Source organism: Bubalus kerabau, chromosome X (genome assembly GCF_029407905.1).
Source record: "Bubalus kerabau isolate K-KA32 ecotype Philippines breed swamp buffalo chromosome X, PCC_UOA_SB_1v2, whole genome shotgun sequence".
Classification (NCBI taxonomy): domain Eukaryota; kingdom Metazoa; phylum Chordata; class Mammalia; order Artiodactyla; family Bovidae; genus Bubalus; species Bubalus kerabau.
In genome coordinates this window covers 120,161,795-120,178,162 of record NC_073647.1, presented here as the reverse complement: position 1 = coordinate 120,178,162, position 16,368 = coordinate 120,161,795, and positions in this window count along the sequence as shown.

Genomic DNA, 16,368 nt, shown 5'->3' with positions numbered 1-16,368 from the left:
AGCTTAGTGGTATAAACAACAGGGATCATTTATTTTGCTCAAGGATCTGCAATCTGGGCAGGGCGTGGCAGAGACAGCTCACCTCTGCTCGCTGCGGTAACTGGGGCACCTCAACTGGGACTCAAGAATCCATTTTCAAGATGGCTCACACACATGGTTGGCAAGTTATTGCTGGCTCTGGTTCTTCTCCATGTGGGCCTCTCCACAGGATGGCTTGGGCTTCCTCACAGCATGGTGGCTGGGTGCCAACAGTGAGCACCTAAGAGACAGAGGGAATGGAAGCTGCCAGTTACTTAAGGCAAGTAAGCCTGGAAACTAGCAGTATCACTTCTGCCATGCTCTGTTGGTCAAGCAGTTACAGAGCCCAGATTCAGGGGAGGACAGAACATCGACCCCTGCCTTTCACCTCTCAACAGGAAGTGCCTCAAACAATCTTGGGGCTCTGCTTTAAAACTGCCACCTAGGGAATTCCTAGTGGTGAAGATCTGTGCTTTCACTGCTGTGCCCTGGGTTCAATCCCTGCTTGGGGAACTGGGATCCCTCAAGCAGTGCTGCATGCCTGAAAAAAAAATACCGAACCCTGCCAAAATAACACATAACGTCATTTTTTTGTCGCATGTCCTACCCCTCTTTTTTTTTGGCAGGGTCATGCAGCATGCCAAGTCAAACCGATATCTCCTGTATTTGGAGCTTGGAATCTTAACCACCGAACAGCCAGAGAAGTCCCTCCTTCTTCCAAATCATCAGTGGGAATTATTTGATAGCCCAGTAAATTCATGTGGGTGTATATAGAAAAAAAAAAAAAAACATTCAATTTTGGGTGTTAAGTTACTATAGATTTAAGTTCCAGATTTTTTTAATATAATATTATTTATTTATTTTTGGCTGTGCTGGGTCTTGGTTGCTGCGCAGGCTTTTCTCTAGTTGTGGTGCTCGGGCTTCTCACTGAGGTGGCTTCTCTTGTTGTGGAGCACGGGCTCTAGGCATGGGGGCTTCAGTAGTAGGGGCTCCCGGGCTCTAGAGCATGGGCTCAGTACTTGTGGCACACAAACTTAGTTTCACCATGGTATGTGCAGTCCTCCTGGGCCAGGGATCAAACCTGCGTCTCCTGCGTTGGCAGGTGAATTCTTTACCACTGAGCCACCAGGGAAGCCCCTAAGTTTCAGATTTTTAAATCTAAAATTTCACAAGTCTTTAACTTCCATTTATTAACCTTGTTATTTTTATATAAAATTAGAGCAGTCATTTTCAGAGAGGGCTTTGATTAAGGCTCAATCAAGACAAGTCGAACAGACTAAAATGCTCTTAAACTGTTCCATCCCTTTATAAATTTAGCTAAATTTCCCTAAACACTATATATATATATTTCACACACACACACAATTTGTTTTGTTTTCTTTTTAAGCATTTGAATGCTTGAATGGGCAAATTTATGACCATAATACAGTATCTACAAGGGATTGGTTCCAGGACCAACTCTCGGATATCAAATGCAAGGATGCTCAAGTCCCTTATATGAAGTGGTGTTCGTGCATGGGTGCTCACTCAGTCATGTCTGACTCTTTGTGACCCTACGGGCTGTAGCCCTCCAGGTTCCTCTGTCCATGGGATTCTCCAGGGAAGAATACTGGAGTGGGTTGCCATGCCCTCCTCCAAGGGCTCTTCCCAACCAATGGATCGAACCCACAGCTCCTGCATTGCAGGCGGATTCTTTACCCACTGAGCCACCTGGGAAGCCCCACAAAGTGGTGTACTATTTGCATATAATCTACACATCCTTCCATATACTTTGAATCATCTCTAAATTACTTATGGTACCTAATACAATGTAAATACCATGTAAATAGTTGTAAATACAATATAAAAGCTATGTAAATAGTTGCCAGCATGCAGCAAATTCAAGTTTTGCTTTTTGAAACTTTTTGAAACTTTTTTGTTCCTGAATATTTTCCATCCGCAATTGGGTGAACCCACAGACACAGAGGGCCCACCTAAACCAAAATTGAATCAGTTAAATGTGCAAATATAGTGAATATCCAGTTGGCTTAAACATTGGAACTCTTGCTTCCCAAGTCAAATTTTAATTCCTTTTACCTTACAATTGCAAGTCTATACAATTTTAAATTGGAACCATAAGGCTAATCTGTTAGTTTCTTTACTACTCCCAACTTGTCACAAACACTACAGATTAGATCACATGCACAGATTGTTCCTGAGTTTAACACTAAAATATCAGTATAGTGTATTTGATTGATTTCATCTTCTCCATATTCAATTCTCAACCTTCCCAAGGTTAAAAGGACACTCTCTAAGGAGTGTGTCTTGTCAGCTCAAGAGAGTCGAGGTTATTTGATGCAAGGAATAATGTAAGGCTTTGAAATACGAAAAAGAGATTACTGGCTATTCTTTCAATGGAATGCTGGAGCCTGAGGGTGGAGGTATTTTCTGTACCTACAGCGATACACCTTTGTCTTGGCCAGGCTATTTTACAACTCTATAAGATGCAGAGAACTAATAGCATTGTGAATACTATTCTTGCCTTTAAATAACCAAATAACTTTGCTCAGGGGAAGTGACCACCACTACCCCTCCCCCAAACCCGCTCCAAAAGCCAATTTTGCGCCTATTTGCAAATTTATTTCAATATTCCCAACCTAAAAATGTTTCTGTTCTTGGGATGGTCCTTTGAATCAGTTATATCTCACCCATTCCCTCATTTAATTAATGAGTTGTATAAAACCTGTGACATGTTCATTTTATGTTTGTATGAGTCATGATTTTGCCTTCTTTTGAGACATCCTTTAACGTTGGTCAAGAGTTCATCACACTACATAAATAACATTTGTGGCTGGCTAGAAATTGGAGGGCAAGATGCAGGATACGGCCCCTAAAGATCTCCAGGGTGAATTTGCTTACCCCGACAGATCACCAGAGCCCTTCTTAATCTTGTTTAAAGTTACTATGACAACTGAAGATCCAAGACCATACCCTTCAGGTGGAATTTTTTTCTTCTTAATCTCAGGTTCCCAGTTCAAGGTAAACCCTACCCTGATTGTTTCTAACTCTCTGATCTCTCTGCCCTACCATCTGATTGAAGGAGAGAGAAATATGTAGCTACCACCCATGTTGTCTCAACACTTGATTGGAGTCAATTAACCTATTTACCACCTGTGGTGGTTTTTAAATATGTCCATAAATTCTTTGATTCTCCTCCCTTCAAAAGGTGGAACCTGATTTTCCTTCCCTTCCCTTGATTGTGGGTGGTGCTTACTGACTCACTCCTAATAAATGGAATGTGACAAAAGTGACTGTATGTGGCATCCATGATTAGGATGGAAAAGGCATTGTGGCTTCCTCATTGCTATCTGGGGAAGCCAGCTGCCATGACATGGGCGCATTCAGCTTCCTGAATGATGGGCACATAGCAACCCTATTGGGTGAGCCAAGCGTGGAAGAACTGAGGCCTCTTGCCAACAGCCACGTGAATGAGCCATCTTAGAAACAGATCTGGTTGCCCCAGTGCAGTCTTCAGAGCAACATCTCGACTACATCTTCATGAAGGCCCCTGACTCCTGAAATTCCTGACACTGCGAGATAATGTTTTGTTGTTTAAGTCACTAAACTGCAGGGTAATTTGTTATGCAGCAATAGATAACTAATACATGAGTCAACTTTGCATGTAGCACATAGCTCTAAACCATTCTAATAACGCTAAACACATTTCTGTTTTGCCCAGGTGGATGGATGTGCCTCTGCCAACCCCCAAAGTAAGTCACTCACCCAACTCTCAACCTGGAAAACCGTGTTCTGAAAGCGAAGAGAAATAACCTAAATCACATTGTGGAGAGTGAGAGAAAAAGAGGGAACTAAATATATGGCCAATTAATGTTTCCAGCAATAACAGCGATGATAAACTAGCAGAAGCAGTAAAACAGTTTTAAATAGTTCTTTTGATCACTTTGCAGTTGAAAGTCAGATCTTTGTAAGAATTCATTACCATTTTAACTTACAGAGAGGAACCATTCTTGGAGATGGAGTCAAAATGAAACAAAACATACACTCATACCCTACGAGAAGTCACCAAAAGTATGAAAAGCTAAACTGGGATGATTAAGTTCTGGAGGAGCGAATCTCCTATAGGTATGCCCTGAAGTGCTACTTAAAAATGAAATAACTTCCTTTCTGTGCACATGGTATTTTTCAATAACTGAAATGATAAAACATTTGGAGTATGACCTAAATGACTCAAGCTGCTTCCTGTTCCAGGAACAGGGACTTCCTAGGGTAGCTAAGACTCTCCTCCTAGAAAAGAGTAGATAGATCATCACATAGTCAAATTACTCAGTCCCACTGCTTTCTGAGTTTAGATGGGAAAAAGGAAGCTCTGTGTGTGTGTGTGTGTGTGTGTGTGTGTGTGTGTTTGTGTGATTCTTCCACAAAGGATTTTGAGTAAATTTTTAATAAAAATGTAATAAAGTGATAGGAAAATATAAATAGTAAATAACAAAATCTGGGAAAAATTTTTTTTTTTTTTTAAATCTGGGAAAATTTAAGAATAGAAGGATGAGACAATACGAAGGCCATAGAAGAAATACTTTTCTCCTAGCGATTTGGTATCATTCAGTATTCATTCATTTGAATATTTATTGAACAACTACTATAAGCTAGACGATGATAATACAAAAATATGTAAGACATAGTCCATTGTTAAAGATGTTCACAGTCTAATAGAGGGAAACAGAGATACAAATTATAGTGATTTGCAATAAAATGTTGAAGTTGTTTTAACCTGTCTTTGTAGGTTACTAGGAATATATTCAACCAGAATTGTATTCCTCAAAAATGTTTCTCAAAAGGCAGGGCTAACAGTAGTGTGGTTACCCCAACCGGGAAACTATCCATATGCCCTGCAACAGCAGAATGGGGAATGAAACTGAAGTGTCTTCACACAGTGGAATACTATACAGCAGTGAAAATGAACAATCCACAATTGCACGTGAGAGGGATCTCCTAAACATGAGATGGAGTGGGAGAAGCCAGACATCAAAAAGCACTGACTAAGACAACATTGTAAACAACTATACTTCAATTTTTTTTTTTTTTTAAAAGCACTGATTGTGTGATTTCATGGATCTGAAGTTTAAAAGGAGGCCAAACTAGTGTTTACACTTAGAAGTCTGGACAACATTTACTCTGGGTGGGGAAGGGGCATAGTTACTGGAAGGAAACAGGGGGGACCACTGGGGGATGGAAAGGTTCTGTTCCTTATTCTGGGAGCTGCTTACACACAAGTACAAGTCTCTCCAGTTCACAAAAATCCATTGAGCTATATACACTTATGACACATGCACTTTTCCGTATGTGTGGCGTCTTTCAATAAAATGTGTAAGAAAAAAAAAATCCACCCTATGAGAGAGTGGGTGGAGCAATGAGGAAGGCATCGTTAGTTACTCTTAGAGTGGGGAGCTGAGGAAAATTTCCTGGAGAAGGTGATGCTGGGCTGGTTTTCCCAGGTATACCCGCCTTAGCCTTGGGGATGGATTCTGGAAGGCATTGGGTGAGGGCAGAAATACAAAAGCAAACCTGGGGAGCTAGAAGTAGCCTGAGTGCTGGGGAACCATACAGAAGTGTCAGAGAAGAACAGTGGCCAGGAGAAAGGGGCTGTTTCTGGCTGGTCTTTGTCAGAGAAGCTCTTCTCCCCGTTGCTCACCAGTGTGGATGTGGACGCCGGAGCTGGGAAGGACGGGGTTACATTTGTGTTCTAGAAAGTTCTCTCAGGCAGGAGGGCAGTGGATGGGTGGCACCAGGCAGGACTGAGAGAACCTTCTGCGTGGTCCAGGCCTGGGGCGTGAACAGCTGGGTTCTGGGAATGGAGAACAGAGAACACTAAGGAGACAGAGAGAACGGCTGTAGGAGCAAAATGAGAGAGAACATCAGAGAGCGCAAAGAATGAAAGGAGGGGTATTTTTAAAGCTTCCGGTAAAACACATTTAAAAATACAGTCTGTTCAGCTGTCTATAAAAGCTGCTTCACTGAATTCTTAAGAAGGACAGAATCAGTCATCAAAGGGATGCCCCGATTTCTCTCTAAAATAGGGCTTCTTAACTTGGGATCCGTAGATAGAATTCAGAAGACTTGTGAACTCGAATACGAAATCTTTCTATTTTTCTTTTCATTAACCTTTAACTGAAATTTAGCATTTCTTTCAGCCCTGCCAGTGGGCAAGCATTATCATTGTATTTGCAGCACCTGTGACTTGGTCCCCACTCAAAATCACAGATATTTTCATATCATAGTATAGTTGGTGCCAATATCTCAGTATATTGATTACAGTCATTACTATTTTGAAATTATGGTATTTGTTAGGCCTGCTATTATATCTTATTTAATTCATAATTAAATAGGCCCATCCATTAGCGTTCTGGTTATCTATGCTATGGAACAAATTGCCTCGAAGGTAATGGCTGAGGGACTTCCCTGGTGGTCCAGTGACCTAAGACTTTGGGCTCCCAATGCAGGTGGCCCAGGTTTGATCCCTGGTTGGGGAACTAGATTCCACATGCCGCAACTAAGAATTCTCATGTTACAACTAAAGACCCTGCATACTGCAACAAAGATTGAGGATCCTGTGTACAGCAAGTGAGACCTTGCACAGCCAAATAAATAAATAAAAATAATGACTGAAAACAGCAACGATCATTTCTTTTGCTTTTGAAACTGCCATTTGGGCAGGGCTGTGTGGGCTGTCTCTGCTCCAGGCAATGACGGGGGGCTCCTTTGTACATTTCTGTGTCTCTGTCCCTCTAGGCAGTCTCTGAGTCTCCCCCAAGTCCTCTGCCCAACTGGGCTATCTATCATGGAAGCCTCTGGGTACTGGAACTTCTTACATGGTGGCTTACAGCCCCCAAAAGAGTGTTCCAGATAATAAGGAGGAAGCTACCAGGCAGCCTTTCTGATCTAGTCTTAGAAATTCCAGAATGTCAAGTGGATGAAATGGATGAAACGGGGCTCAAAAGGTACGAAGTCCCAGTTATAAAATAAATAAGCCCTGGGGCTATAATATACAGCATGGTGACTATAGTTAATAACACTATTGCATATTTGAAAGATACTAAGAGAGTGAATCTTAAAAATTCTCATCACAAGAAAAAACATAATAACTAGATGTATCATGGTCATCATTTTATAATATATACCAGTATCGAATTGTTAAATTGTACACCTGAAACCAATAGAATGTTATATATCATTGTAACTCAGTTTTAAAAAGGAAGTTCCAAAATATCACTTCTGCCACATTTTACTGGTTGAGCAAATTTCTTATAAGGTCAACCTAGAGACAAGGGACGGGGCCATAGACCCCACCTCTCTGTGGAGGAAGTGTCAAAAGATTTGTGGCCAAAATGACTGTATCACAAATTTGGGGGGTTTTGGTATTTTTATAGCATATTTCAATATAATTGATTTCCTCTGTAATCCTGTTGTTTTGGGTTTTTTTTTTTTAATATATTTTATTTATGTATTTAGGCTGAGCCAGGTCTTAGTTGTGGCATATGGGATCTAGTTCCATGACCAGGGATTGAACCGGGCCTGCTACATTAAGAGTGCGGATTCTTAGCCACTGGACTACCAGGGAAAGTACCCTGTTGTTTTATTATATGCATTGTAAAGCATGATTCTGAGAAGGGGGTCATAAGTTTTATCAGACCAGCACAGAGTCCATGATGGAGACTCTCTGCTCCAAAATGTCCCTGTGTTTAAAAGCATCCTCATTCTATCCACTCCCCACGGCCTCAGCCTTGGCCCAGACTCCCATCATCTCTTGCCGAACCACAGCAATAGCATCCTGATTGGCTTCTGGCATTGGGCTCTTCATGTCAAATCCTTCTTCCAAAGTCTATCCTTCCTTAAGCTCAGATTCATTCCTTCATCTATTCATCCATCCATTCAATGAATGAAATGTCCTTGTTGGCCAAATATAAAATGATCTCCTGTTATCCTAAAGAGACGGTCTCTGAACATCTTTTGTGACTACCTTGAACTTTTAGGCCTAGAATATTCAATGTAGTTCAGGGCTGCCGGGGCTGGAGAATCGCATAGCTGTAGGCAGGCCAGAACGAATCCCTCTGGACATATCTTCAAAACTATCAGTTACCTTTATTATTTAGAAGAATTTTTGATTCAAATAACACATGAATTGAGACTGTATTGCCTTTTCCACCATCATAGCCCAAAGCCACTTTATGAAACTTTCCACAAACCTTTGACATTCGTGATTTCATCAGCACCAGGCACTGAGTAGTTTGAGACCTTACACTTTCTGTGGGGAAATTCTATCCAAAGCTACAAACACTCGTTGTCCAACCATTAGGCTCTCTTTCTCATGCCTTCTTTCTGTGTGCATTTGTGGCCTCCACAACTGAAGCACTGACTGTGTTGCTTTTGAAAGCGGGCATTCAAGGGCTTGTCCACAACAGCATCCAATATTTGTGTTGTAACCAGGAATAAAGACTAAATCTTGGTTAGCTTCCTTTGCCTTTGCAAAGGACTGAATGTTTGTGTCTCTCTAAAATTCCTATGTTGAAACCAAACCCCCAAAGGGATGGCATCAAGAGACAAGACCTTTTCGAGGTGATTAGGTCATGAGAGTGGAGCCTTCAGGAATGGCATTAGTGCCCCCTATAAAAGGGACCCCAGAGAGCTTCCTGGTCCCTTCTACCATGTGAGAGTAGAGCAAGAAGACAGCAGTCTCTGAACCACGAAATGGGCTCTCATCAGACACCAAATCTGCCAGCATTTGATCTTGAACCTTGAGAAGTAAATGCCTGTTGTTCTAAGCCACCTAGCCTGTGGTATTCTGTTAATAACATCCTGAACAGCCCCTCCTTTTCTTTCTTCTTCCTTCCCCCCACCCTTTTTTTTTTTAAATAAACCGATTCTATTAAGTGACCTCTCTAAGCTTTGCAAACCAGCATTGATTGAGGCCATTTCGGGTTAATGGGTCTTCCCTAAACACCACTTTGTTGCTGGAAATAGTCATTGAGAGTACCCTCCAAATCGAGAGAGTTTTCTGGGACTGAAGTACAAGGCAGCTAACTGTCACCAGTCAGATGGATCGATGCGCTGTGAGCAGGCTTTCTCTAGTTGCAGGGAGCCGGGGGCTCCGCTCTAGTTGCGGTGCACAAGCTTCTCATTGCCGTGGCTTCTCTTGTTGCAGAGCACGGGCTCTAGGGCTTCAGCAGTCGTGGTGCATGGGCTCTGTAGTGTGCAGGCTTTAGTGCTGGTGGCACACGGGCTTGGTTGCCCTGCAGCATGTGGAATCTTCCCAGGCCACATGCAGATTAGGGATCTAACCTGTATCCCCTTCATTGGCAGGCAGAGTCTTAACCATCGGACCATCAGGGAAGTCCCAAACTCATTTATTGGGTTAGAAGACAAGCTAGGGGTTACCCTTGATAAGGAGGTGCCTGGAAGGGGGCATTGAGGGGCCCTCCGGGGTGCTGGTCATATTCTGTTTCATCTGCATGCTGCTTAGATGGGTGTGTTCAGCTTGTGAGAATTCATGTATCCTTCAAGATGTATATTTATGATTTGTGTACTTTGTTGTATGTTACATTTCCATAAAAATCTCTATGAGAAACCTCTGGGGTAGCTTCGACTTTCCGAGGAAAAATTTGGTTACAGTACTACTCAAGCAATAGAGACAGGTCTGATCATATTCTCTTTAATCTACCTGTCATGCGGGACACCAATGTTCAATCCCTGGTTTGAGAAGATCCCCTGGAGAAGGGAGTGGCTACCCACTCCAGTATTCTTGCCTGGAGAATTCCATGGGCAGAGGAGCCTGGCGTGCTACGGTTCATGGGGTCGCAAAGAGTTGGACACAACTGAGCGACTAACACTTTCACTGCTCATAGCTATTTGACAAGATAGATACTTATGTCTCTTCCATTGAAAGACTGGTATGGCACTCCACTGTAGGGAACTGGCCTCCTTCTGTTTTTGTTTCCACATTTTAGGCTCAATATGGCTATTCAAGCTTCAGTCAGCACACTTGCATTCCTACCAGCAGAAAGGAGGAAAAAGAAACTCTACCGTTCCATCTCTATCTCTCTTGCCCTCAAACCCAGTGTCTTCTAGGATCTGCTCTGGCACTAGACAGTTAGCACCAAGAAGCTGGGAACTGTCTGCTATGCTACTCCAGATTCTGATGTGGTGCCCAGTCCATACAAAGTGTTCGTCACTCAGTCATGTCCGACTCTTTGCGACCCCATGGACTGTAGCCCACCAGGCTCCTCTGTCCATGGGATTCTCCAGGCAAGAATCCTGGAGTGGGTAGCCATTCCCTTCTACAGGGGATCTTCCTGATCCAGGTATCGAACCCAGGTCTCCTGCATTGTAGGCCAATTATTTACCACCTCAGCCACCAGGGAAGCCCAAGTACTCAATAAACAATTCTTGAATAAAGTGAATATCAGGGTCCAAGTCTGTGAGTTGTATTGTGCTCCCACCTCTGCTCCTAGGCTCTGCCTTTGAAAGGCCACTGTCCTTCAAGACCCAGGTATTTTCCCACCTCTTCTAGAATGCATCTTTTACAAAATGAATTGTGTTCCCCCTCCCCCAAAATTTCTCTGTTGAAGTTCTAACTCACAGTATCTGAGAATGAGACCATGTTTGGAAATGGGGTCATTGAGGATGTAATCAGTTAAGACGGTGTCATACTGGAGTAAGGTGGGCCCTACTGCTGTAAAACTGGAGTCCTTATAAAGAGGGGACATTTGGAGACAGACACACAAAGGGAGCCTGCCATGTGAGGATGAAGGCAGAGATGGAGCCCATGCTTCTCCAAGCCAAGGAATGCCTAAGACTGCCAGCAAAGCCCCAGAGGCTAGGAGAGAGACCTGGAATAGACTCTCCATCTCACCCTCAGAAGGAACCAATCCTAGTGGTATCCTGACCTCAGACTTCCATCCCCTGAAATCATGAAGCAATAACAAAATACCACAGATACGGCAACCTAGGAAACAAATCCAGCATATCACAGCAAGCAGCTGAGAGTGCTGGTCTCTGAGTTCCCTGGGGGCCCTTTCGCATCTCCGAAGGATGTTGTGAAATTCACTTTGGACAGGGGTCCATCTGCCTCATCCTGTGTGTGAGTTCCTGAGGAAGAAGAACTATGGATCCTACAGAGTATAGCGACCCTTGCCCGATACCCAGAAATTCACAGAAATTTGTGAATTTGGCCGGGCCACAAATTTCCCAGAACCCCAAGAGTTAGGCTATGTTGGATATAACAGTGTTATACGGTCATATTTTTCCTTCTTGTTCTTAAAAAATATTATGAACATTCTCCAGTGCAAGAGGAGTAGGACCTTTTTTGCTGTTTTAAAGCCAAGCTATTAGAACTCCCCTAGTGGTCCGGTGGCTAAGACTCCAGGCTCTCAACGCAGGAGGGCTGGGTTCAATCCCTGGTCAGGGAACTAGATCCCACATGCCACAGCTAACAGTTTGCATGTCACAGCAAAGATCCAAGATCCTACATACCATAACTAAGACTTGGAGCAACCAAATAAATACATTTTTTTAAATAAAATAAATATATATTTTAAAACAATAAAATCCAGGAAAACTTGAGGGGGAGAGTGTTTGATTCTTTGTTTATTTTAGCAGTACTGCACCTTTCAAGAAAAGACCTGTCTGGTTTGTAGGTTGCCTGATTCAAATGATAACAGACAGGGAACAAGAAAAACTTGGAGGGGCACAGGGATGGGCAGGAAGTGAACAGTTACCTGAGGATAAAGTAGCATGAAGCTTCCAATGTTAAAGGCCCCGACGTGGGGGTGGCCTCAATTTTGAAATCACTGGACCTCTTGGGTCCAGAAAGATGCTGGATAGTTTAATTACCTAGAAAATAAATAAGCAAATAAATCATCAAAAGCTTAGGCCTCTCTGTCTTAGACTTTCCTGAGGGAACACTGACTCCTGGGTTGGGTCATTTCATATTCAGGCGGGAGCCTGCCCGGACTCAGGCCTGGTGCTCACGCTGAGGGAATACAAAGAAAGCCCTCTCTAGCTTCAAAGGTCTGGCAATTTAGTGACACACAATGCAAATTCCTACAGGTAGATTGCCTGGATCCAAAGTGGCCTGTGTATACAGATTAAGCGTTGACTGAGCGGCCATGGTGGGCGGACTTCTGAAGACATTCAAGACTCAGGCGGTCTCAAAAAAGTTGGCCACTGTCCTCAAGGAACTTATGACACCCCAGGGCAGAGATACAGTGTGCCTGTTCTGTTCCAAGGACCAGAAAAGTTCCTTCTGGGTTTCCAGAAGCTTCATTCCAATCACGAATTTTTGCTGGTGGCTTACATTTTACTTCATTTGTTTTATTTCCTTTTATCTATTTTGTTTGTTTGGGGATGGGACCTGGACCCCCCTCCCCCCGGCCAGTGGAAGCTCAAGAGTCCTTACCACTGGACCTCCACAGAAGTCCCTTTATTTCCTTTTATAACTGCAGTTTAGGGAAGGGTTTCTGAGGAATGGCGCAGCTGTGAGGCCGAAGCCACAGCTCAGGGAGAAGGAAAGATTTGAAATGGTTGGTGCGGAAGGGCAGGGTGGGTGGTGGGGGTCAAGACAGGGTGGTATTTGAGGCCATCCAGCCATGCTGCTGGGCCCTGGCTAGCCTGGATTCTAGCCTCGGGCCTGGAGGAATAAGAGGAGAGTGGTTCTGAGGGACATGGTAGCCAAACATGAGTTGATCTGGGGGTTGACCTGGAGGTCCTCAGGAAGCAAGTGCTGTGAAGGGAAGCTGAGAAGTGAGATGGGGGAAGCTGAGAAGGGGGAGGGATCTCATCAGCGAGGGAGAGGCTGGAGCTAGAAGTGGGAGAGTGGGCTGAGACTGAACCTAATGTGTGGAAAATGGCACTTTATCAGTCTCACAGAGTTCCTTGAGGTGAGATTGAGTGTCTCACCTAAGGCTCCTGGGCTTCCAGTCTGCTCAGAACATCTGCTTCTGCCCTCTCTTTCCCCCAAGCACGGTGAGTCAAGAGGACAAGGTCACTTGTTGGAGCTTCTGGGGAAAAGTCAGGGGCTTGGACAGTTCAGGGACCGAGGAGAGGGGAATTCAGAGGAAGGGAGAAATTTAAGGGAACGCAGAAGTTTCGAGATGAAGACATGGGTGACGTCAACAGATCCGTCAGGCCTAAGGCTATTTTTTTTTTCTTTTTAGCCTGTTTTAAAATTTATTTTGTTGATTACATTTCTAATTCTTCCAAGATAAGAATCTTTTTTAAAAAAACCAAAGAACTAAAAAAATCCCACTCTTGGGTATATATCTGAAGAAAATGAAAACATTAATTTGAAATCATACATGCACTTCAATGTTCATAGCAGCACTATTTACAATAGCTGGAGAAGGCAATGGCACCCCACTCCAGTACTCTTGCCTGGAAAATCCCATGGACGGAGGAGCCTGGTGGGCTGCAGTCCATGGGGTCGCTAAGAGTCGGACAAGACTGAGCAACTTCACTTTAACTTTTCACTTTCATGCATTGGAGAAGGAAATGGCAACCCACTCCAGTGTTCTTGCCTGGAGAATCCCAGGGATGGGGGAGCCTGGTGGGCTCCCATGGGGTGGACTCCTATGGGGTCGCACAGAGTCGGACACTACTGAAGCGACTTAGCAGCAGCAGCAGCATTTACAATAGCCAGGACATGGAATAACCTAAGTGTCCAACAAAGGATGAATGCATAAAGAAGATGTGATATAATATATACAATGGAATACTGTGCTGTGCTGTGCTTAGTTGCTCAGTTGTCTCTGACTCTTTGCAACACCATGCACTGTAGCCCACCAGGCTCCTCTGTCCGTGGGATTCTCCAGGCAAGCATACTGGAGTGGGTTGCCATGCCCTCCTCCAGGGCATCTTCCCAACCCAGGGATCGAATCCAGGTCTCCTGCACTGCAGGCGGATTCTTTACCAGCTGAGCCACCAGGGAAGCCCATACAATGGAATACTATTCAGCTATGAAACAGAATGAAATAGTGCCATTTGCAACAACATGAGTGGACCTGGAGGGTATGATGCTTAATGAAATTAGTCAGAAAAAGACAAATATTGTATGTTATCACTTATATGTGGAATCTAAGAGGCTACTTTTAAACAATATTTATTTATAATTATTATTATAATTTTTTTATTTGGCTGAGCAGGTCTTAGTTGCAGCTCGCAGGATCTTCAGTCCTCATTACAGCATGCAAACTCTTAGTGCAGCATGTGGGACTTAGTTCCCTGACCAGGGATGGAACTTGGGCCCCCTGCGTTGGGAGCATGGAGTCTTAGCCACTGGTCCACCAGGGAGGTCCCAGAAGCTACTTTTTAAGAGGGGACTCTGGGGGACTTGTGAGGCCTCACGACATGTCCTTGGCCTCCATTCCAGTCTGTGGCTGTGTCTGGTCCTAATCCCACCTGCCAGGTCTAGGAAATGTTGCTCTTAAGCTATGGGAAGTGTCAGGGTGGTGGTAGTGGGTGACCAGGGGAACAGAATCCAGGACTCAAGGGACTAATATTCTCATAAAAAAAAAGTGAGAAAGGGAGTTCAAGAAGAAAGCTACTTATAAAACACCCATATGGGACTTCCCTGGTGGTCCAGTGGTTGCGACTCCATGCTTTCATTGCAGGAGGCACGGGTTCAATTCCTGGTTGGGGAACTAAGATGTGCGCACACATATGTGTGTGTGTCTGTGTGTGGTACAGCCAGAAAGAATAAAAAAAATTTTTTTAAACACTTGTATAATATGAAAACAAAACAAAACAGATATATGAATAGAAAAAGAAAGTTGAAAGGCTATTCACCAAAACCTTGTCTCCCCCTACCCATGCGCTTGCAGTAATAAAAAATTCAAAATGTTTAAATTAAAAGAATTTTTTAAGTTCATGCTTTATACTGGATTCACTTACTTATTCACCAGGAAATTAACTGGGACCCCAGGCTCAACAGCCTCACTGCACTGTTTATCTGGGGGGGCGTTTAAGGCAGAAGCTCTTGAAATTGTCTCTTTGATGGTCCAACCCCCCCACCAGGGGGTGACTCATCCAGACCATGCGCAATATGATAAAATTTGTATTTCATATTTTTGTGTGAAAGAAAAAGAAACCCTCCAGGGATTTACATCAGAGTTTGCAAACTGGTAGGCCTGGGCCTCCCTGAGATAGTTTTGCTTGGCCTATCCATTGTTTTATCAATGTCATGAATGCTTGTGAGTGTTCACAGTAAAAATCCAGATTACTAGCTTCTCTTCTGAAAGGTCGGAAGACCTGGCAATCCAGGGTCCAATCGCAGCCACAGCTAGTCCCAGAGGCACACTGCCCCTTCCGACAGGGCATGGATGGTTCTCACAGGCCCTGTCACCATCTGCTGTAAGTAACCCAGTGTCGGGCGCATGTGAGCATTCAGCCCAAACTTTCTCCTTTATGTTGTTTTGTGAAATGTAAATTCCTCTGTGGGTATTTCAGCAGGGTTCCTTGGTTTACACTCACTGAATGGTTTCCGTTCCATAAATATTTGGAGCAAAGGGAGTGTGATGGCTTAAAATCATGCCTCCGAATTCTCTGATCCTCTTCCCTCGAAAGATGGAGTCTAGGGAATTCCCTGGCTGTCCAGTGGTTAGAACTCTTTGCTCTCACTGCCAGGGCCCCAGGTTCAATCCCTGGTAGGGGAACTAAGATCCCATAAACTGTACAGAGTGGGCAAAAAAAAAGTACAATAAAAAGAAAAAAACAGATGGAATCGAATCCATCTCTTTTTGAATACAGGCTGGACTTGGTTATTCACTTCTCACAAATAGATGTGGGGAGAGTGACAGTGGGTGACTTTCAGAGGCGGGTCATAAAAGGAAAGCTTCAGAACCATCCCTGCTTTTAAGGGCTGCTTGCTCTGGGAGCCTGGCCCCTGTGGGAGGGAAATGTCCCAGGCCACAGGCAGAGTGTAGGTGTGCCAGCTGGCAGCCCACTCCCTTCACTGGAGCCCCAGCCAACACCCAGCTTCAACCACCAGCTGTGTGACAGAAGGAACCTCAAGAAGATTCCAGCCCCAGCCTATGAGCCACCCCAGGGGATCCCAAGCGGAGTGTAGGTGAGCTGTCTCGAAGGAGACCTGCTCAAGTTATGGATTCATGAACAAAATGAATGTTGCTGGCCTTGTGTGTCCGGCTTTCTTCATTCAGCATAATGTTTTCAAGGTTCATCCACGTTGTAGCAGATGTCAGTACTTCATTCCTTTCTATGGCTAAGTAATATTCCACTGTATAGATAGACAACATTTTCACATTTATTCATTCATCCATTGATGGACATTAGATTTATACTCAG